At 42.5% G+C, this 22554-nt stretch overlaps 19 non-coding genes across 19 annotated transcripts; 4 read left to right on the forward strand and 15 right to left on the reverse strand.

The window, feature by feature from the left end:
- Window positions 1-98: 98 nt before the first annotated feature.
- Window positions 99-217, forward strand: LOC124319295. Its single transcript, XR_006912994.1, has one exon. It is a non-coding gene; the product is annotated as a 5S ribosomal RNA (ribosomal RNA).
- A 754-nt stretch (window positions 218-971) lies between these two features.
- LOC124319280 lies at window positions 972-1193 on the forward strand. Its single transcript, XR_006912978.1, has one exon. It is a non-coding gene; the product is annotated as a small nucleolar RNA U3 (small nucleolar RNA).
- A 1413-nt stretch (window positions 1194-2606) lies between these two features.
- LOC124319281 lies at window positions 2607-2828 on the reverse strand. Its single transcript, XR_006912979.1, has one exon. It is a non-coding gene; the product is annotated as a small nucleolar RNA U3 (small nucleolar RNA).
- Window positions 2829-3582: 754 nt separating this feature from the next.
- On the reverse strand, window positions 3583-3701 carry LOC124319262. Its single transcript, XR_006912960.1, has one exon. It is a non-coding gene; the product is annotated as a 5S ribosomal RNA (ribosomal RNA).
- A 1559-nt stretch (window positions 3702-5260) lies between these two features.
- On the reverse strand, window positions 5261-5482 carry LOC124319282. Its single transcript, XR_006912980.1, has one exon. It is a non-coding gene; the product is annotated as a small nucleolar RNA U3 (small nucleolar RNA).
- Window positions 5483-6236: 754 nt separating this feature from the next.
- LOC124319263 lies at window positions 6237-6355 on the reverse strand. The gene has a single exon (XR_006912961.1). It is a non-coding gene; the product is annotated as a 5S ribosomal RNA (ribosomal RNA).
- A 1072-nt stretch (window positions 6356-7427) lies between these two features.
- Window positions 7428-7649, reverse strand: LOC124319283. The gene has a single exon (XR_006912982.1). It is a non-coding gene; the product is annotated as a small nucleolar RNA U3 (small nucleolar RNA).
- Window positions 7650-8403: 754 nt separating this feature from the next.
- LOC124319264 lies at window positions 8404-8522 on the reverse strand. Its single transcript, XR_006912962.1, has one exon. It is a non-coding gene; the product is annotated as a 5S ribosomal RNA (ribosomal RNA).
- Window positions 8523-11483: 2961 nt separating this feature from the next.
- On the reverse strand, window positions 11484-11602 carry LOC124319274. Its single transcript, XR_006912971.1, has one exon. It is a non-coding gene; the product is annotated as a 5S ribosomal RNA (ribosomal RNA).
- Window positions 11603-11805: 203 nt separating this feature from the next.
- Window positions 11806-11928, reverse strand: LOC124319292. The gene has a single exon (XR_006912992.1). It is a non-coding gene; the product is annotated as a U5 spliceosomal RNA (small nuclear RNA).
- Window positions 11929-12502: 574 nt separating this feature from the next.
- LOC124319290 lies at window positions 12503-12644 on the reverse strand. The gene has a single exon (XR_006912990.1). It is a non-coding gene; the product is annotated as a U4 spliceosomal RNA (small nuclear RNA).
- Window positions 12645-13330: 686 nt separating this feature from the next.
- Window positions 13331-13494, reverse strand: LOC124319271. Its single transcript, XR_006912969.1, has one exon. It is a non-coding gene; the product is annotated as a U1 spliceosomal RNA (small nuclear RNA).
- Window positions 13495-14004: 510 nt separating this feature from the next.
- Window positions 14005-14195, reverse strand: LOC124319276. Its single transcript, XR_006912973.1, has one exon. It is a non-coding gene; the product is annotated as a U2 spliceosomal RNA (small nuclear RNA).
- Window positions 14196-14706: 511 nt separating this feature from the next.
- On the reverse strand, window positions 14707-14928 carry LOC124319284. The gene has a single exon (XR_006912983.1). It is a non-coding gene; the product is annotated as a small nucleolar RNA U3 (small nucleolar RNA).
- A 755-nt stretch (window positions 14929-15683) lies between these two features.
- On the reverse strand, window positions 15684-15802 carry LOC124319265. Its single transcript, XR_006912963.1, has one exon. It is a non-coding gene; the product is annotated as a 5S ribosomal RNA (ribosomal RNA).
- Window positions 15803-17365: 1563 nt separating this feature from the next.
- Window positions 17366-17587, reverse strand: LOC124319286. The gene has a single exon (XR_006912985.1). It is a non-coding gene; the product is annotated as a small nucleolar RNA U3 (small nucleolar RNA).
- Window positions 17588-18342: 755 nt separating this feature from the next.
- Window positions 18343-18461, reverse strand: LOC124319267. Its single transcript, XR_006912965.1, has one exon. It is a non-coding gene; the product is annotated as a 5S ribosomal RNA (ribosomal RNA).
- A 2255-nt stretch (window positions 18462-20716) lies between these two features.
- On the forward strand, window positions 20717-20835 carry LOC124319268. The gene has a single exon (XR_006912966.1). It is a non-coding gene; the product is annotated as a 5S ribosomal RNA (ribosomal RNA).
- A 758-nt stretch (window positions 20836-21593) lies between these two features.
- Window positions 21594-21816, forward strand: LOC124319287. Its single transcript, XR_006912986.1, has one exon. It is a non-coding gene; the product is annotated as a small nucleolar RNA U3 (small nucleolar RNA).
- Window positions 21817-22554: the final 738 nt, after the last annotated feature.

Genomic DNA, 22554 nt, shown 5'->3' on the forward strand with positions numbered 1-22554 from the left:
GTTTGGCTAAGGTTGGTGTGTATTTCGAACAGAAAGTAAGCAAGCATTAGAACTAGATTTAGAGGCGAATATGGTCGGGTAATGGCGACTGAATTGATGTCAACGGCCACACCACATAGAACTCACCCGGTCTCGTCAGCTCCCGGAAGTTAAGCTATGTCGGGTCCCGTTAGTACTTGGATGGGTGACCGCTTGGGAATACGGGATGCTGTTGGCATGGTGTAATTTTATTTTTGCTCCCCAAGTTAGATGAGACATGGAATATAATGTATTCTTTAGGTATTAGTTGAAAAGGGTATTGCTGGGACTTTGATTAATGATACCATATATTGTAGAACGCATGTTTGTTTGATCTCGGTAGTTTTAACGACAAAAAAAAAGATAGAGGTTTGGCTATTTTGTTGAGGCTGTTGCATGACGCCCACTCACTGGCACGATCCCACTACTGCCGAACACGGGAACTTTTGGCTGCTAGGTTTCCCTCCTGACCCACTACGCTCCTCCTTAGCTAACCTGCACCTACTAGATTCCTCTAGCAGATCCATGCTGATGTCAAGCTTAGTGCGGGCACCTGATCAACATGCGGTATCACGAAACAGGGCTCCTAAACTCAAGCCATCCACTCTACCAAGCCTCCCCGAAGCAGGATTATAGGTGCACGCCAAACACCCAGCTGATAAATGGGCTCTCAATCGATAATACATTACTGTAATAAATTGATTTGATGAGCACGCGGATTCTTTATTGTGTCCAAAATTGGTCTCGTCACTTGTTCTATAACTATTAAAGAGCTTCTCGGTGTTTCAATAAATGAACAAAATGCAAGACCTGACAATGTATGTACTGTGTGCGTCAAGTATTGCAAATCTCAATTTAATATTCCGAAATATCGATCTATGCACTGTAATTTACGCCAAAGCTCATTGATCGTACAAACCTTATTTAGAGTTCTGCAAAATAACATTGCATTTAAGATCATACTTCACAGGATCATTTCTGTAGTATATCTTGACTTGTTTCCCACCAGAAACTTGTCTCCTTTCAACCCACGATGACGAGTTAAGACGCTGGTTTCTGAGCGTGAAACAGGCTGTGAGTGTAGCTGTCTCGACAGCATCAAACACAGTCATTGAGGACCGTTTCCGTTAAATCCATGTGAAATAGCGGAAGGAAACTAGCGTGTTCAGAGTGGTTGAGATGATAAAACAAATTTAAATTCTTGAAAATCTAAAGAGATACATCTTAATAATAATTCCAGGTATTCGTGTCCTTAAATCATCTGCTTGTATGGCAAAATAAATTGTGAAAGTGAGGTTGGTCAATTTGAGGATGTGTCATGACTTTATGATCATATTGCATTCTTTTAGTTATTGTTATTTAATCATGATTAATTATCGTTCAGAGCTTTTGTCGTCACTGTCTTTTGTGGCTAACTGTCATTTTTAATTTTCTCGTTCCGGGGATGTCCGATCAATGAGCCAACAATCCAAGTGTCATAAGGCTAACGATTGCTTCCCTTACTTAGCTTGCGTTGCATAAGGATCTCAGAGTCAGAGAGATTAGATAGAGCTGCCCGAAGAAACCACCAACGTACAAGCCTCTCGGCTGTGCCGTGCGCTTCGCGCTTTACTTAGCTTGCGTTGCATAAGGATCTCAGAGCCAGAGAGATTAGATAGAGCTGCCCGAAGAAACCACCAACGTACAAGCCTCTCGGCTGTGCCGTGCGCTTCGCGCACGGCGTTTCAAATATCTTTCAGCAACAAAGAGGTTGGAGGACGTCTAGTAGCCTCTCGGCTGTACGCCGAGAGGCTTGTACGTTGGTGGTTTCTTCGGGCAGCTCTATCTAATCTCTCTGGCTCTGAGATCCTTATGCAACGCAAGCTAAGTAAAGCGCGAAGCGCACGGCACAGCCGAGAGGCTTGTACGTTGGTGGTTTCTTCGGGCAGCTCTATCTAATCTCTCTGACTCTGAGATCCTTATGCAACGCAAGCTAAGTAAGGGAAGCAATCGTTAGCCTTATGACACTTGGATTGTTGGCTCATTGATCGGACATCCCCGGAACGAGAAAATTAAAAATGACAGTTAGCCAAAAATAGTGGCGTTTGGAAATATTATCAAATTTTATATTCGGTTGTCCATTGACAAATGTACTTATATGTAGAATACTCATATCACTCAAAACATTCAAGAAATGCTATAAAATATTGAGTTGTTCATTTTTCCAGACGCGACCACTTGATGCTTATAAAGTTCATTTTCATTTGTTTTATTATGCTCATACTGTATTAAGGGAGATACAATTTACGCTGAAGGCGTTGCAAATTTTACTCTCGTTATCACACTAGGTCCTTTTTTTTTCAGAATATGGCTTTGCCACGCCACCTGACGACAAAAGCTCTGAACGATAATTAATCATGATTAAATAACAATAACTAAAAGAATGCAATACGATCATAAAGTCATGACACATCCTCAAATTGACCAACCTCACTTTCACAATTTATTTTGCCATACAAGCAGATGATTTAAGGACACGAATACCTGGAATTATTATTAAGATGTATCTCTTTAGATTTTCAAGAATTTAAATTTGTTTTATCATCTCAACCACTCTGAACACGCTAGTTTCCTTCCGCTATTTCACATGGATTTAACGGAAACGGTCCTCAATGACTGTGTTTGATGCTGTCGAGACAGCTACACTCACAGCCTGTTTCACGCTCAGAAACCAGCGTCTTAACTCGTCATCGTGGGTTGAAAGGAGACAAGTTTCTGGTGGGAAACAAGTCAAGATATACTACAGAAATGATCCTGTGAAGTATGATCTTAAATGCAATGTTATTTTGCAGAACTCTAAATAAGGTTTGTACGATCAATGAGCTTTGGCGTAAATTACAGTGCATAGATCGATATTTCGGAATATTAAATTGAGATTTGCAATACTTGACGCACACAGTACATACATTGTCAGGTCTTGCATTTTGTTCATTTATTGAAACACCGAGAAGCTCTTTAATAGTTATAGAACAAGTGACGAGACCAATTTTGGACACAATAAAGAATCCGCGTGCTCATCAAATCAATTTATTACAGTAATGTATTATCGATTGAGAGCCCATTTATCAGCTGGGTGTTTGGCGTGCACCTATAATCCTGCTTCGGGGAGGCTTGGTAGAGTGGATGGCTTGAGTTTAGGAGCCCTGTTTCGTGATACCGCATGTTGATCAGGTGCCCGCACTAAGCTTGACATCAGCATGGATCTGCTAGAGGAATCTAGTAGGTGCAGGTTAGCTAAGGAGGAGCGTAGTGGGTCAGGAGGGAAACCTAGCAGCCAAAAGTTCCCGTGTTCGGCAGTAGTGGGATCGTGCCAGTGAGTGGGCGTCATGCAACAGCCTCAACAAAATAGCCAAACCTCTATCTTTTTTTTTGTCGTTAAAACTACCGAGATCAAACAAACATGCGTTCTACAATATATGGTATCATTAATCAAAGTCCCAGCAATACCCTTTTCAACTAATACCTAAAGAATACATTATATTCCATGTCTCATCTAACTTGGGGAGCAAAAATAAAATTACACCATGCCAACAGCATCCCGTATTCCCAAGCGGTCACCCATCCAAGTACTAACGGGACCCGACATAGCTTAACTTCCGGGAGCTGACGAGACCGGGTGAGTTCTATGTGGTGTGGCCGTTGACATCAATTCAGTCGCCATTACCCGACCATATTCGCCTCTAAATCTAGTTCTAATGCTTGCTTACTTTCTGTTCGAAATACACACCAACCTTAGCCAAACAAACGAGGACATATAAGTACATTTGTCAATGGACAACCGAATATAAAATTTGATAATATTTCCAAACGCCACTATTTTTGGCTAACTGTCATTTTTAATTTTCTCGTTCCGGGGATGTCCGATCAATGAGCCAACAATCCAAGTGTCATAAGGCTAACGATTGCTTCCCTTACTTAGCTTGCGTTGCATAAGGATCTCAGAGTCAGAGAGATTAGATAGAGCTGCCCGAAGAAACCACCAACGTACAAGCCTCTCGGCTGTGCCGTGCGCTTCGCGCTTTACTTAGCTTGCGTTGCATAAGGATCTCAGAGCCAGAGAGATTAGATAGAGCTGCCCGAAGAAACCACCAACGTACAAGCCTCTCGGCTGTGCCGTGCGCTTCGCGCACGGCGTTTCAAATATCTTTCAGCAACAAAGAGGTTGGAGGACGTCTAGTAGCCTCTCGGCTGTACTTTCTGTTCGAAATACACACCAACCTTAGCCAAACAAACGAGGACATATAAGTACATTTGTCAATGGACAACCGAATATAAAATTTGATAATATTTCCAAACGCCACTATTTTTGGCTAACTGTCATTTTTAATTTTCTCGTTCCGGGGATGTCCGATCAATGAGCCAACAATCCAAGTGTCATAAGGCTAACGATTGCTTCCCTTACTTAGCTTGCGTTGCATAAGGATCTCAGAGTCAGAGAGATTAGATAGAGCTGCCCGAAGAAACCACCAACGTACAAGCCTCTCGGCTGTGCCGTGCGCTTCGCGCTTTACTTAGCTTGCGTTGCATAAGGATCTCAGAGCCAGAGAGATTAGATAGAGCTGCCCGAAGAAACCACCAACGTACAAGCCTCTCGGCGTACAGCCGAGAGGCTACTAGACGTCCTCCAACCTCTTTGTTGCTGAAAGATATTTGAAACGCCGTGCGCGAAGCGCACGGCACAGCCGAGAGGCTTGTACGTTGGTGGTTTCTTCGGGCAGCTCTATCTAATCTCTCTGGCTCTGAGATCCTTATGCAACGCAAGCTAAGTAAAGCGCGAAGCGCACGGCACAGCCGAGAGGCTTGTACGTTGGTGGTTTCTTCGGGCAGCTCTATCTAATCTCTCTGACTCTGAGATCCTTATGCAACGCAAGCTAAGTAAGGGAAGCAATCGTTAGCCTTATGACACTTGGATTGTTGGCTCATTGATCGGACATCCCCGGAACGAGAAAATTAAAAATGACAGTTAGCCACAAAAGACAGTGACGACAAAAGCTCTGAACGATAATTAATCATGATTAAATAACAATAACTAAAAGAATGCAATACGATCATAAAGTCATGACACATCCTCAAATTGACCAACCTCACTTTCACAATTTATTTTGCCATACAAGCAGATGATTTAAGGACACGAATACCTGGAATTATTATTAAGATGTATCTCTTTAGATTTTCAAGAATTTAAATTTGTTTTATCATCTCAACCACTCTGAACACGCTAGTTTCCTTCCGCTATTTCACATGGATTTAACGGAAACGGTCCTCAATGACTGTGTTTGATGCTGTCGAGACAGCTACACTCACAGCCTGTTTCACGCTCAGAAACCAGCGTCTTAACTCGTCATCGTGGGTTGAAAGGAGACAAGTTTCTGGTGGGAAACAAGTCAAGATATACTACAGAAATGATCCTGTGAAGTATGATCTTAAATGCAATGTTATTTTGCAGAACTCTAAATAAGGTTTGTACGATCAATGAGCTTTGGCGTAAATTACAGTGCATAGATCGATATTTCGGAATATTAAATTGAGATTTGCAATACTTGACGCACACAGTACATACATTGTCAGGTCTTGCATTTTGTTCATTTATTGAAACACCGAGAAGCTCTTTAATAGTTATAGAACAAGTGACGAGACCAATTTTGGACACAATAAAGAATCCGCGTGCTCATCAAATCAATTTATTACAGTAATGTATTATCGATTGAGAGCCCATTTATCAGCTGGGTGTTTGGCGTGCACCTATAATCCTGCTTCGGGGAGGCTTGGTAGAGTGGATGGCTTGAGTTTAGGAGCCCTGTTTCGTGATACCGCATGTTGATCAGGTGCCCGCACTAAGCTTGACATCAGCATGGATCTGCTAGAGGAATCTAGTAGGTGCAGGTTAGCTAAGGAGGAGCGTAGTGGGTCAGGAGGGAAACCTAGCAGCCAAAAGTTCCCGTGTTCGGCAGTAGTGGGATCGTGCCAGTGAGTGGGCGTCATGCAACAGCCTCAACAAAATAGCCAAACCTCTATCTTTTTTTTTGTCGTTAAAACTACCGAGATCAAACAAACATGCGTTCTACAATATATGGTATCATTAATCAAAGTCCCAGCAATACCCTTTTCAACTAATACCTAAAGAATACATTATATTCCATGTCTCATCTAACTTGGGGAGCAAAAATAAAATTACACCATGCCAACAGCATCCCGTATTCCCAAGCGGTCACCCATCCAAGTACTAACGGGACCCGACATAGCTTAACTTCCGGGAGCTGACGAGACCGGGTGAGTTCTATGTGGTGTGGCCGTTGACATCAATTCAGTCGCCATTACCCGACCATATTCGCCTCTAAATCTAGTTCTAATGCTTGCTTACTTTCTGTTCGAAATACACACCAACCTTAGCCAAACAAACGAGGACATATAAGTACATTTGTCAATGGACAACCGAATATAAAATTTGATAATATTTCCAAACGCCACTATTTTTGGCTAACTGTCATTTTTAATTTTCTCGTTCCGGGGATGTCCGATCAATGAGCCAACAATCCAAGTGTCATAAGGCTAACGATTGCTTCCCTTACTTAGCTTGCGTTGCATAAGGATCTCAGAGTCAGAGAGATTAGATAGAGCTGCCCGAAGAAACCACCAACGTACAAGCCTCTCGGCTGTGCCGTGCGCTTCGCGCTTTACTTAGCTTGCGTTGCATAAGGATCTCAGAGCCAGAGAGATTAGATAGAGCTGCCCGAAGAAACCACCAACGTACAAGCCTCTCGGCGTACAGCCGAGAGGCTACTAGACGTCCTCCAACCTCTTTGTTGCTGAAAGATATTTGAAACGCCGTGCGCGAAGCGCACGGCACAGCCGAGAGGCTTGTACGTTGGTGGTTTCTTCGGGCAGCTCTATCTAATCTCTCTGGCTCTGAGATCCTTATGCAACGCAAGCTAAGTAAAGCGCGAAGCGCACGGCACAGCCGAGAGGCTTGTACGTTGGTGGTTTCTTCGGGCAGCTCTATCTAATCTCTCTGACTCTGAGATCCTTATGCAACGCAAGCTAAGTAAGGGAAGCAATCGTTAGCCTTATGACACTTGGATTGTTGGCTCATTGATCGGACATCCCCGGAACGAGAAAATTAAAAATGACAGTTAGCCACAAAAGACAGTGACGACAAAAGCTCTGAACGATAATTAATCATGATTAAATAACAATAACTAAAAGAATGCAATACGATCATAAAGTCATGACACATCCTCAAATTGACCAACCTCACTTTCACAATTTATTTTGCCATACAAGCAGATGATTTAAGGACACGAATACCTGGAATTATTATTAAGATGTATCTCTTTAGATTTTCAAGAATTTAAATTTGTTTTATCATCTCAACCACTCTGAACACGCTAGTTTCCTTCCGCTATTTCACATGGATTTAACGGAAACGGTCCTCAATGACTGTGTTTGATGCTGTCGAGACAGCTACACTCACAGCCTGTTTCACGCTCAGAAACCAGCGTCTTAACTCGTCATCGTGGGTTGAAAGGAGACAAGTTTCTGGTGGGAAACAAGTCAAGATATACTACAGAAATGATCCTGTGAAGTATGATCTTAAATGCAATGTTATTTTGCAGAACTCTAAATAAGGTTTGTACGATCAATGAGCTTTGGCGTAAATTACAGTGCATAGATCGATATTTCGGAATATTAAATTGAGATTTGCAATACTTGACGCACACAGTACATACATTGTCAGGTCTTGCATTTTGTTCATTTATTGAAACACCGAGAAGCTCTTTAATAGTTATAGAACAAGTGACGAGACCAATTTTGGACACAATAAAGAATCCGCGTGCTCATCAAATCAATTTATTACAGTAATGTATTATCGATTGAGAGCCCATTTATCAGCTGGGTGTTTGGCGTGCACCTATAATCCTGCTTCGGGGAGGCTTGGTAGAGTGGATGGCTTGAGTTTAGGAGCCCTGTTTCGTGATACCGCATGTTGATCAGGTGCCCGCACTAAGCTTGACATCAGCATGGATCTGCTAGAGGAATCTAGTAGGTGCAGGTTAGCTAAGGAGGAGCGTAGTGGGTCAGGAGGGAAACCTAGCAGCCAAAAGTTCCCGTGTTCGGCAGTAGTGGGATCGTGCCAGTGAGTGGGCGTCATGCAACAGCCTCAACAAAATAGCCAAACCTCTATCTTTTTTTTTGTCGTTAAAACTACCGAGATCAAACAAACATGCGTTCTACAATATATGGTATCATTAATCAAAGTCCCAGCAATACCCTTTTCAACTAATACCTAAAGAATACATTATATTCCATGTCTCATCTAACTTGGGGAGCAAAAATAAAATTACACCATGCCAACAGCATCCCGTATTCCCAAGCGGTCACCCATCCAAGTACTAACGGGACCCGACATAGCTTAACTTCCGGGAGCTGACGAGACCGGGTGAGTTCTATGTGGTGTGGCCGTTGACATCAATTCAGTCGCCATTACCCGACCATATTCGCCTCTAAATCTAGTTCTAATGCTTGCTTACTTTCTGTTCGAAATACACACCAACCTTAGCCAAACAAACGAGGACATATAAGTACATTTGTCAATGGACAACCGAATATAAAATTTGATAATATTTCCAAACGCCACTATTTTTGGCTAACTGTCATTTTTAATTTTCTCGTTCCGGGGATGTCCGATCAATGAGCCAACAATCCAAGTGTCATAAGGCTAACGATTGCTTCCCTTACTTAGCTTGCGTTGCATAAGGATCTCAGAGTCAGAGAGATTAGATAGAGCTGCCCGAAGAAACCACCAACGTACAAGCCTCTCGGCTGTGCCGTGCGCTTCGCGCTTTACTTAGCTTGCGTTGCATAAGGATCTCAGAGCCAGAGAGATTAGATAGAGCTGCCCGAAGAAACCACCAACGTACAAGCCTCTCGGCTGTGCCGTGCGCTTCGCGCACGGCGTTTCAAATATCTTTCAGCAACAAAGAGGTTGGAGGACGTCTAGTAGCCTCTCGGCTGTACTTTCTGTTCGAAATACACACCAACCTTAGCCAAACAAACGAGGACATATAAGTACATTTGTCAATGGACAACCGAATATAAAATTTGATAATATTTCCAAACGCCACTATTTTTGGCTAACTGTCATTTTTAATTTTCTCGTTCCGGGGATGTCCGATCAATGAGCCAACAATCCAAGTGTCATAAGGCTAACGATTGCTTCCCTTACTTAGCTTGCGTTGCATAAGGATCTCAGAGTCAGAGAGATTAGATAGAGCTGCCCGAAGAAACCACCAACGTACAAGCCTCTCGGCTGTGCCGTGCGCTTCGCGCTTTACTTAGCTTGCGTTGCATAAGGATCTCAGAGCCAGAGAGATTAGATAGAGCTGCCCGAAGAAACCACCAACGTACAAGCCTCTCGGCTGTACGTTAAAACGAGGACATATAAGTACATTTGTCAATGGACAACCGAATATAAAATTTGATAATATTTCCAAACGCCACTATTTTTGGCTAACTGTCATTTTTAATTTTCTCGTTCCGGGGATGTCCGATCAATGAGCCAACAATCCAAGTGTCATAAGGCTAACGATTGCTTCCCTTACTTAGCTTGCGTTGCATAAGGATCTCAGAGTCAGAGAGATTAGATAGAGCTGCCCGAAGAAACCACCAACGTACAAGCCTCTCGGCTGTGTCGTGCGCTTCGCGCTTTACTTAGCTTGCGTTGCATAAGGATCTCAGAGCCAGAGAGATTAGATAGAGCTGCCCGAAGAAACCACCAACGTACAAGCCTCTCGGCTGTACGTTAAAACGAGGACATATAAGTACATTTGTCAATGGACAACCGAATATAAAATTTGATAATATTTCCAAACGCCACTATTTTTGGCTAACTGTCATTTTTAATTTTCTCGTTCCGGGGATGTCCGATCAATGAGCCAACAATCCAAGTGTCATAAGGCTAACGATTGCTTCCCTTACTTAGCTTGCGTTGCATAAGGATCTCAGAGTCAGAGAGATTAGATAGAGCTGCCCGAAGAAACCACCAACGTACAAGCCTCTCGGCTGTGCCGTGCGCTTCGCGCTTTACTTAGCTTGCGTTGCATAAGGATCTCAGAGCCAGAGAGATTAGATAGAGCTGCCCGAAGAAACCACCAACGTACAAGCCTCTCGGCTGTGCCGTGCGCTTCGCGCACGGCGTTTCAAATATCTTTCAGCAACAAAGAGGTTGGAGGACGTCTAGTAGCCTCTCGGCTGTACTTTCTGTTCGAAATACACACCAACCTTAGCCAAACAAACGAGGACATATAAGTACATTTGTCAATGGACAACCGAATATAAAATTTGATAATATTTCCAAACGCCACTATTTTTGGCTAACTGTCATTTTTAATTTTCTCGTTCCGGGGATGTCCGATCAATGAGCCAACAATCCAAGTGTCATAAGGCTAACGATTGCTTCCCTTACTTAGCTTGCGTTGCATAAGGATCTCAGAGTCAGAGAGATTAGATAGAGCTGCCCGAAGAAACCACCAACGTACAAGCCTCTCGGCTGTGCCGTGCGCTTCGCGCTTTACTTAGCTTGCGTTGCATAAGGATCTCAGAGCCAGAGAGATTAGATAGAGCTGCCCGAAGAAACCACCAACGTACAAGCCTCTCGGCTGTGCCGTGCGCTTCGCGCACGGCGTTTCAAATATCTTTCAGCAACAAAGAGGTTGGAGGACGTCTAGTAGCCTCTCGGCTGTACTTTCTGTTCGAAATACACACCAACCTTAGCCAAACAAACGAGGACATATAAGTACATTTGTCAATGGACAACCGAATATAAAATTTGATAATATTTCCAAACGCCACTATTTTTGGCTAACTGTCATTTTTAATTTTCTCGTTCCGGGGATGTCCGATCAATGAGCCAACAATCCAAGTGTCATAAGGCTAACGATTGCTTCCCTTACTTAGCTTGCGTTGCATAAGGATCTCAGAGTCAGAGAGATTAGATAGAGCTGCCCGAAGAAACCACCAACGTACAAGCCTCTCGGCTGTGCCGTGCGCTTCGCGCTTTACTTAGCTTGCGTTGCATAAGGATCTCAGAGCCAGAGAGATTAGATAGAGCTGCCCGAAGAAACCACCAACGTACAAGCCTCTCGGCTGTGCCGTGCGCTTCGCGCACGGCGTTTCAAATATCTTTCAGCAACAAAGAGGTTGGAGGACGTCTAGTAGCCTCTCGGCTGTGCCGTGCGCTTCGCGCACGGCGTTTCAAATATCTTTCAGCAACAAAGAGGTTGGAGGACGTCTAGTAGGCAATATCCAGTAAAAAATACGTTCCTTCCATTTTCAACTAATGCCAAAATAATACATTGTAGTCCATGTAGTATCACCCATCTTGGGAAGCACTTCAATTCAATTGGATTCACAAAAATAAAATAATTCCATGCCAACAGCATCCCGTATTCCCAAGCGGTCACCCATCCAAGTACTAACGGGACCCGACATAGCTTAACTTCCGGGAGCTGACGAGACCGGGTGAGTTCTATGTGGTATGGCCGTTGACATTAAACTAGACGCAATTACCCGACCATATTCGCCTCTAATCTATTACTTGTGCTTGAGATTTATCTTTTTGAAATACACACTAATCTTACCAAAACCACCGAAAAACTATCAGTTTGTCATTTTACAAATGTTGTCAGTATGTAGTAGTAGAATATCTTTGTTTCCGCATACAGACGTTTTTAATTTTTCATTTATTCAAAGTGCCCAATCAGAAGACCGGGCGTTAAAAAAATAAGTCATATAGACTCATCAATGCTCCTAACCACGGAAATCTTTAGTAAAAGGCGAAAGATTTATCCGGGTATTGATTAGAAACCAGAGTAAATAACAGTGGTATGCCTTGTATTTATATTCATTTCAAAATTTTGAAGTGCGCTTGTAAGGTTTTTTTTCGAAACATGCGTTTACATATCAAAATCCTTGTGCAATTCTTTATCAATGGGTACAGTTATTTTAAAGTAAATATCATGTATAAAGCTCGTTAACATGTTTTTGAACGAAACAGTTGTGCGCAGTGTTATTTTTGAAAAAAATGAACGATCTTTATGGTACAAGCCCAACACGTAGGTGGTGGGATCAGATGTTTACCCCGACATTCACCCTACAGCGGTTAACAATTTATTGAACTTCCCCTTTAAACATGGTGGAATCTTTTCACCTTGTCATTTGGAATCACCTTTTCAAATATTTTCCCCGTGTTCACAATGTTCCAACTGACTGATATTAATGGCCTTCAGCGAACGAATTAATCAGCCTTGTCTGACGTGCAATACCAACTAAATGGAAACAAAAATCACTTATACGATTTCACTTTCACCGTTTAATGTTATAAACACACTATGCAACACTCCAATTTTTCTAACTGACTGTAATTTTTTTTTTCTTGTACGCTGAAATGCTCCTGATGGAGCTATCAAAAATTGCCGACGACAAAGATTATTTCACTTCATCGTGGCGGGGTATTGGTTAAAGTTTTCAACTAGCAATAATCACACCTCGGGAGACCCTCATTGGTTATGATATTGCCACTGCGCAAAGCTAAATTATAATCAGAAAAGCAAGTCTACTTAAGCATTTGCTGAATTCGTTCTGCTTGGACGTGTTGGACCAACAATTTCGTTCAGAAATATTCATTTAGATTACCCTAGGCAAATTTTAATTTCCATCTCCCATTGGACTAATACCAACAGGGGACAGTTCATTACATACATGAAATAATTTTTGTCTTAATATCGGGTCAAATACTTGAAATTCTGTAAATGTGTATTTTTCTTCCATACATTTCAACAACTTCCTGCACACACAAAAAAAGGGAGGGGGAATTTCAGGTTTTCATTCCAAATTGTTTTTCACATTATGAACTATTGAAGTGAGCGAGCATTACTTTCCAACCAAACAAAATTTATAGTTAATCTGCGTGTTGACGTGAAAAATCAGTTTTCAGTGCCGTGACCAGGATTCGAACCTGGGTTACTACGGATTCATATCTAGTAGGTACCACAACGTAGGGTCCTAACCACTAGACGATCACGGCCAATCCATTGGCCATGATGATTTATATTAAAGTAGCTAAACATGAATTTCATTACTTTGTTGTTTCTTCCCAGAAAGAAAATCTGATGCTTCGCGTATTCCCAAGCGGTCAACCCTACCGTTTACTAACGGGACCAGATTTAGTTCAACTTCCGGCAGATGACAAGAATTTTTCTTACATTTATAGTGTGTTCAGGGAACGGCGCGAACGCAGTCCCCCACTACCAAAAATTGTACTCCCGAGTTAATCACATTTGGATTAATCGCAAGGGTCAGCCCATCCTTAGTGCAATGGAAAGGCCTCGCCCTGGAGGAACCACCTTGGTGATCATGGTTGCCTCTGAGCCAGGTAAGTATGATTGTGGATGCTTTTTCACTTTGTTTAATACTTTGTATACAGCAGAACAATATTGACAAAGAGTGTTCAAGTATTTGACTGACGTTTAGAGAATACCACCCACTTTCTTTCATCGACTTGAATTACGAACTCGAGCAAAATATAGTAAATAAAGCTCAGTATTTATTTCATGGTCTTGATCTTTGCAAATACTTTTCAAGAAACAAATTGCTTGTTTTTTTTCATTTGGTCGTCCAATTGGCAAATAAGAAAATAAGAAAATCGACTTTTCATATGAAAATACACGCATCTTCATATTTTTAAAAAAAAACATCACATCGAAAGATGAACAGTACTAATTAGTTAACACAATCAAGTACGTATTTTTTTATGCTTTTCTTGATATTACGAAAAAAATACAATTAGAAAAAATTACAAACATGTCTACATGACAGTTTTGCAATTATACATGGTCTTTTATTATACGGTGCTAAGACAATTTCTGTTTTATTCAATATGTTCTCCCTCATAGAGGGTGAGCCGATCCCGGAGGTACTGCAATACCGGGTCAACCCGTGGCGGGAGCAGTGCAAGCACTGTATTCCCACCGTATGCCAAAAATCAGTTTAATATTCTGGGGTCCATTTGAACCCGTATCAGATATTAAGCTGATAAGAACAGATACTACACTTTGATCTTAGCCAAAAGGCCGAGAAGCGATAATGTTACAAGGATTACTGCCCAAAATAACCACTGAGGTTCAACACATTTCCGGTGGTGTACGAAGAATACTCATATCACTCAAAACATTCAAGAAATGCTATAAAATATTGAGTTGTTCATTTTTCCAGACGCGACCACTTGATGCTTATAAAGTTCATTTTCATTTGTTTTATTATGCTCATACTGTATTAAGGGAGATACAATTTACGCTGAAGGCGTTGCAAATTTTACTCTCGTTATCACACTAGGTCCTTTTTTTTTCAGAATATGGCTTTGCCACGCCACCTGACGACAAAAGCTCTGAACGATAATTAATCATGATTAAATAACAATAACTAAAAGAATGCAATACGATCATAAAGTCATGACACATCCTCAAATTGACCAACCTCACTTTCACAATTTATTTTGCCATACAAGCAGATGATTTAAGGACACGAATACCTGGAATTATTATTAAGATGTATCTCTTTAGATTTTCAAGAATTTAAATTTGTTTTATCATCTCAACCACTCTGAACACGCTAGTTTCCTTCCGCTATTTCACATGGATTTAACGGAAACGGTCCTCAATGACTGTGTTTGATGCTGTCGAGACAGCTACACTCACAGCCTGTTTCACGCTCAGAAACCAGCGTCTTAACTCGTCATCGTGGGTTGAAAGGAGACAAGTTTCTGGTGGGAAACAAGTCAAGATATACTACAGAAATGATCCTGTGAAGTATGATCTTAAATGCAATGTTATTTTGCAGAACTCTAAATAAGGTTTGTACGATCAATGAGCTTTGGCGTAAATTACAGTGCATAGATCGATATTTCGGAATATTAAATTGAGATTTGCAATACTTGACGCACACAGTACATACATTGTCAGGTCTTGCATTTTGTTCATTTATTGAAACACCGAGAAGCTCTTTAATAGTTATAGAACAAGTGACGAGACCAATTTTGGACACAATAAAGAATCCGCGTGCTCATCAAATCAATTTATTACAGTAATGTATTATCGATTGAGAGCCCATTTATCAGCTGGGTGTTTGGCGTGCACCTATAATCCTGCTTCGGGGAGGCTTGGTAGAGTGGATGGCTTGAGTTTAGGAGCCCTGTTTCGTGATACCGCATGTTGATCAGGTGCCCGCACTAAGCTTGACATCAGCATGGATCTGCTAGAGGAATCTAGTAGGTGCAGGTTAGCTAAGGAGGAGCGTAGTGGGTCAGGAGGGAAACCTAGCAGCCAAAAGTTCCCGTGTTCGGCAGTAGTGGGATCGTGCCAGTGAGTGGGCGTCATGCAACAGCCTCAACAAAATAGCCAAACCTCTATCTTTTTTTTTTGTCGTTAAAACTACCGAGATCAAACAAACATGCGTTCTACAATATATGGTATCATTAATCAAAGTCCCAGCAATACCCTTTTCAACTAATACCTAAAGAATACATTATATTCCATGTCTCATCTAACTTGGGGAGCAAAAATAAAATTACACCATGCCAACAGCATCCCGTATTCCCAAGCGGTCACCCATCCAAGTACTAACGGGACCCGACATAGCTTAACTTCCGGGAGCTGACGAGACCGGGTGAGTTCTATGTGGTGTGGCCGTTGACATCAATTCAGTCGCCATTACCCGACCATATTCGCCTCTAAATCTAGTTCTAATGCTTGCTTACTTTCTGTTCGAAATACACACCAACCTTAGCCAAACAAACGAGGGACATATAAGTACATTTGTCAATGGACAACCGAATATAAAATTTGATAATATTTCCAAACGCCACTATTTTTGGCTAACTGTCATTTTTTAATTTTCTCGTTCCGGGGATGTCCGATCAATGAGCCAACAATCCAAGTGTCATAAGGCTAACGATTGCTTCCCTTACTTAGCTTGCGTTGCATAAGGATCTCAGAGTCAGAGAGATTAGATAGAGCTGCCCGAAGAAACCACCAACGTACAAGCCTCTCGGCTGTGCCGTGCGCTTCGCGCTTTACTTAGCTTGCGTTGCATAAGGATCTCAGAGCCAGAGAGATTAGATAGAGCTGCCCGAAGAAACCACCAACGTACAAGCCTCTCGGCTGTGCCGTGCGCTTCGCGCACGGCGTTTCAAATATCTTTCAGCAACAAAGAGGTTGGAGGACGTCTAGTAGCCTCTCGGCTGTACTTTCTGTTCGAAATACACACCAACCTTAGCCAAACAAACGAGGACATATAAGTACATTTGTCAATGGACAACCGAATATAAAATTTGATAATATTTCCAAACGCCACTATTTTTGGCTAACTGTCATTTTTAATTTTCTCGTTCCGGGGATGTCCGATCAATGAGCCAACAATCCAAGTGTCATAAGGCTAACGATTGCTTCCCTTACTTAGCTTGCGTTGCATAAGGATCTCAGAGTCAAGAGAGATTAGATAGAGCTGCCCGAAGAAACCACCAACGTACAAGCCTCTCGGCTGTGCCGTGCGCTTCGCGCTTTACTTAGCTTGCGTTGCATAAGGATCTCAGAGCCAGAGAGATTAGATAGAGCTGCCCGAAGAAACCACCAACGTACAAGCCTCTCGGCGTACAGCCGAGAGGCTACTAGACGTCCTCCAACCTCTTTGTTGCTGAAAGATATTTGAAACGCCGTGCGCGAAGCGCACGGCACAGCCGAGAGGCTTGTACGTTGGTGGTTTTCTTCGGGCAGCTCTATCTAATCTCTCTGGCTCTGAGATCCTTATGCAACGCAAGCTAAGTAAAGCGCGAAGCGCACGGCACAGCCGAGAGGCTTGTACGTTGGTGGTTTCTTCGGGCAGCTCTATCTAATCTCTCTGACTCTGAGATCCTTATGCAACGCAAGCTAAGTAAGGGAAGCAATCGTTAGCCTTATGACACTTGGATTGTTGGCTCATTGATCGGACATCCCCGGAACGAGAAAATTAAAAATGACAGTTAGCCACAAAAGACAGTGACGACAAAAGCTCTGAACGATAATTAATCATGATTAAATAACAATAACTAAAAGAATGCAATACGATCATAAAGTCATGACACATCCTCAAATTGACCAACCTCACTTTCACAATTTATTTTGCCATACAAGCAGATGATTTAAGGACACGAATACCTGGAATTATTATTAAGATGTATCTCTTTAGATTTTCAAGAATTTAAATTTGTTTTATCATCTCAACCACTCTGAACACGCTAGTTTCCTTCCGCTATTTCACATGGATTTAACGGAAACGGTCCTCAATGACTGTGTTTGATGCTGTCGAGACAGCTACACTCACAGCCTGTTTCACGCTCAGAAACCAGCGTCTTAACTCGTCATCGTGGGTTGAAAGGAGACAAGTTTCTGGTGGGAAACAAGTCAAGATATACTACAGAAATGATCCTGTGAAGTATGATCTTAAATGCAATGTTATTTTGCAGAACTCTAAATAAGGTTTGTACGATCAATGAGCTTTGGCGTAAATTACAGTGCATAGATCGATATTTCGGAATATTAAATTGAGATTTGCAATACTTGACGCACACAGTACATACATTGTCAGGTCTTGCATTTTGTTCATTTATTGAAACACCGAGAAGCTCTTTAATAGTTATAGAACAAGTGACGAGACCAATTTTGGACACAATAAAGAATCCGCGTGCTCATCAAATCAATTTATTACAGTAATGTATTATCGATTGAGAGCCCATTTATCAGCTGGGTGTTTGGCGTGCACCTATAATCCTGCTTCGGGGAGGCTTGGTAGAGTGGATGGCTTGAGTTTAGGAGCCCTGTTTCGTGATACCGCATGTTGATCAGGTGCCCGCACTAAGCTTGACATCAGCATGGATCTGCTAGAGGAATCTAGTAGGTGCAGGTTAGCTAAGGAGGAGCGTAGTGGGTCAGGAGGGAAACCTAGCAGCCAAAAGTTTCCCGTGTTCGGCAGTAGTGGGATCGTGCCAGTGAGTGGGCGTCATGCAACAGCCTCAACAAAATAGCCAAACCTCTATCTTTTTTTTTGTCGTTAAAACTACCGAGATCAAACAAACATGCGTTCTACAATATATGGTATCATTAATCAAAGTCCCAGCAATACCCTTTTCAACTAATACCTAAAGAATACATTATATTCCATGTCTCATCTAACTTGGGGAGCAAAAATAAAATTACACCATGCCAACAGCATCCCGTATTCCCAAGCGGTCACCCATCCAAGTACTAACGGGACCCGACATAGCTTAACTTCCGGGAGCTGACGAGACCGGGTGAGTTCTATGTGGTGTGGCCGTTGACATCAATTCAGTCGCCATTACCCGACCATATTCGCCTCTAAATCTAGTTCTAATGCTTGCTTACTTTCTGTTCGAAATACACACCAACCTTAGCCAAACAAACGAGGACATATAAGTACATTTGTCAATGGACAACCGAATATAAAATTTGATAATATTTCCAAACGCCACTATTTTTGGCTAACTGTCATTTTTAATTTTCTCGTTCCGGGGATGTCCGATCAATGAGCCAACAATCCAAGTGTCATAAGGCTAACGATTGCTTCCCTTACTTAGCTTGCGTTGCATAAGGATCTCAGAGTCAGAGAGATTAGATAGAGCTGCCCGAAGAAACCACCAACGTACAAGCCTCTCGGCTGTGCCGTGCGCTTCGCGCTTTACTTAGCTTGCGTTGCATAAGGATCTCAGAGCCAGAGAGATTAGATAGAGCTGCCCGAAGAAACCACCAACGTACAAGCCTCTCGGCGTACAGCCGAGAGGCTACTAGACGTCCTCCAACCTCTTTGTTGCTGAAAGATATTTGAAACGCCGTGCGCGAAGCGCACGGCACAGCCGAGAGGCTTGTACGTTGGTGGTTTCTTCGGGCAGCTCTATCTAATCTCTCTGGCTCTGAGATCCTTATGCAACGCAAGCTAAGTAAAGCGCGAAGCGCACGGCACAGCCGAGAGGCTTGTACGTTGGTGGTTTCTTCGGGCAGCTCTATCTAATCTCTCTGACTCTGAGATCCTTATGCAACGCAAGCTAAGTAAGGGAAGCAATCGTTAGCCTTATGACACTTGGATTGTTGGCTCATTGATCGGACATCCCCGGAACGAGAAAATTAAAAATGACAGTTAGCCAAAAATAGTGGCGTTTGGAAATATTATCAAATTTTATATTCGGTTGTCCATTGACAAATGTACTTATATGTCCTCGTTTTAACGTACAGCCGAGAGGCTTGTACGTTGGTGGTTTCTTCGGGCAGCTCTATCTAATCTCTCTGGCTCTGAGATCCTTATGCAACGCAAGCTAAGTAAAGCGCGAAGCGCACGACACAGCCGAGAGGCTTGTACGTTGGTGGTTTCTTCGGGCAGCTCTATCTAATCTCTCTGACTCTGAGATCCTTATGCAACGCAAGCTAAGTAAGGGAAGCAATCGTTAGCCTTATGACACTTGGATTGTTGGCTCATTGATCGGACATCCCCGGAACGAGAAAATTAAAAATGACAGTTAGCCAAAAATAGTGGCGTTTGGAAATATTATCAAATTTTATATTCGGTTGTCCATTGACAAATGTTACTTATATGTCCTCGTTTTAACGTACAGCCGAGAGGCTTGTACGTTGGTGGTTTCTTCGGGCAGCTCTATCTAATCTCTCTGGCTCTGAGATCCTTATGCAACGCAAGCTAAGTAAAGCGCGAAGCGCACGGCACAGCCGAGAGGCTTGTACGTTGGTGGTTTCTTCGGGCAGCTCTATCTAATCTCTCTGACTCTGAGATCCTTATGCAACGCAAGCTAAGTAAGGGAAGCAATCGTTAGCCTTATGACACTTGGATTGTTGGCTCATTGATCGGACATCCCCGGAACGAGAAAATTAAAAATGACAGTTAGCCAAAAATAGTGGCGTTTGGAAATATTATCAAATTTTATATTCGGTTGTCCATTGACAAATGTACTTATATGTCCTCGTTTGTTTGGCTAAGGTTGGTGTGTATTTCGAACAGAAAGTACAGCCGAGAGGCTACTAGACGTCCTCCAACCTCTTTGTTGCTGAAAGATATTTGAAACGCCGTGCGCGAAGCGCACGGCACAGCCGAGAGGCTTGTACGTTGGTGGTTTCTTCGGGCAGCTCTATCTAATCTCTCTGGCTCTGAGATCCTTATGCAACGCAAGCTAAGTAAAGCGCGAAGCGCACGGCACAGCCGAGAGGCTTGTACGTTGGTGGTTTCTTCGGGCAGCTCTATCTAATCTCTCTGACTCTGAGATCCTTATGCAACGCAAGCTAAGTAAGGGAAGCAATCGTTAGCCTTATGACACTTGGATTGTTGGCTCATTGATCGGACATCCCCGGAACGAGAAAATTAAAAATGACAGTTAGCCAAAAATAGTGGCGTTTGGAAATATTATCAAATTTTATATTCGGTTGTCCATTGACAAATGTACTTATATGTCCCTCGTTTGTTTGGCTAAGGTTGGTGTGTATTCGAACAGAAAGTAAGCAAGCATTAGAACTAGATTTAGAGGCGAATATGGTCGGGTAATGGCGACTGAATTGATGTCAACGGCCACACCACATAGAACTCACCCGGTCTCGTCAGCTCCCGGAAGTTAAGCTATGTCGGGTCCCGTTAGTACTTGGATGGGTGACCGCTTGGGAATACGGGATGCTGTTGGCATGGTGTAATTTTATTTTTGCTCCCCAAGTTAGATGAGACATGGAATATAATGTATTCTTTAGGTATTAGTTGAAAAGGGTATTGCTGGGACTTTGATTAATGATACCATATATTGTAGAACGCATGTTTGTTTGATCTCGGTAGTTTTAACGACAAAAAAAAAGATAGAGGTTTGGCTATTTTGTTGAGGCTGTTGCATGACGCCCACTCACTTGGCACGATCCCACTACTGCCGAACACGGGAACTTTTGGCTGCTAGGTTTCCCTCCTGACCCACTACGCTCCTCCTTAGCTAACCTGCACCTACTAGATTCCTCTAGCAGATCCATGCTGATGTCAAAGCTTAGTGCGGGCACCTGATCAACATGCGGTATCACGAAACAGGGCTCCTAAACTCAAGCCATCCACTCTACCAAGCCTCCCCGAAGCAGGATTATAGGGTGCACGCCAAACACCCAGCTGATAAATGGGCTCTCAATCGATAATACATTACTGTAATAAATTGATTTGATGAGCAACGCGGATTCTTTATTGTGTCCAAAATTGGTCTCGTCACTTGTTCTATAACTATTAAAGAGCTTCTCGGTGTTTCAATAAATGAACAAAATGCAAGACCTGACAATGTATGTACTGTGTGCGTCAAGTATTGCAAATCTCAATTTAATATTCCGAAATATCGATCTATGCACTGTAATTTACGCCAAAGCTCATTGATCGTACAAACCTTATTTAGAGTTCTGCAAAATAACATTGCATTTAAGATCATACTTCACAGGATCATTTCTGTAGTATATCTTGACTTGTTTCCCACCAGAAAACTTGTCTCCTTTCAACCCACGATGACGAGTTAAGACGCTGGTTTCTGAGCGTGAAACAGGCTGTGAGTGTAGCTGTCTCGACAGCATCAAACACAGTCATTGAGGACCGTTTCCGTTAAATCCATGTGAAATAGCGGAAGGAAACTAGCGTGTTCAGAGTGGTTGAGATGATAAAACAAATTTAAATTCTTGAAAATCTAAAGAGATACATCTTAATAATAATTCCAGGTATTCGTGTCCTTAAATCATCTGCTTGTATGGCAAAATAAATTGTGAAAGTGAGGTTGGTCAATTTGAGGATGTGTCATGACTTTATGATCGTATTGCATTCTTTTAGTTATTGTTATTTAATCATGATTAATTATCGTTCAGAGCTTTTGTCGTCACTGTCTTTTGTGGCTAACTGTCATTTTTAATTTTCTCGTTCCGGGGATGTCCGATCAATGAGCCAACAATCCAAGTGTCATAAGGCTAACGATTGCTTCCCTTACTTAGCTTGCGTTGCATAAGGATCTCAGAGTCAGAGAGATTAGATAGAGCTGCCCGAAGAAACCACCAACGTACAAGCCTCTCGGCTGTGCCGTGCGCTTCGCGCTTTACTTAGCTTGCGTTGCATAAGGATCTCAGAGCCAGAGAGATTAGATAGAGCTGCCCGAAGAAACCACCAACGTACAAGCCTCTCGGCTGTGCCGTGCGCTTCGCGCACGGCGTTTCAAATATCTTTCAGCAACAAAGAGGTTGGAGGACGTCTAGTAGCCTCTCGGCTGTACGCCGAGAGGCTTGTACGTTGGTGGTTTCTTCGGGCAGCTCTATCTAATCTCTCTGGCTCTGAGATCCTTATGCAACGCAAGCTAAGTAAAGCGCGAAGCGCACGGCACAGCCGAGAGGCTTGTACGTTGGT

This window comes from Daphnia pulicaria, unplaced genomic scaffold (assembly GCF_021234035.1).
Source record: "Daphnia pulicaria isolate SC F1-1A unplaced genomic scaffold, SC_F0-13Bv2 h1tg000150l, whole genome shotgun sequence".
Lineage (NCBI taxonomy): Eukaryota > Metazoa > Arthropoda > Branchiopoda > Diplostraca > Daphniidae > Daphnia > Daphnia pulicaria.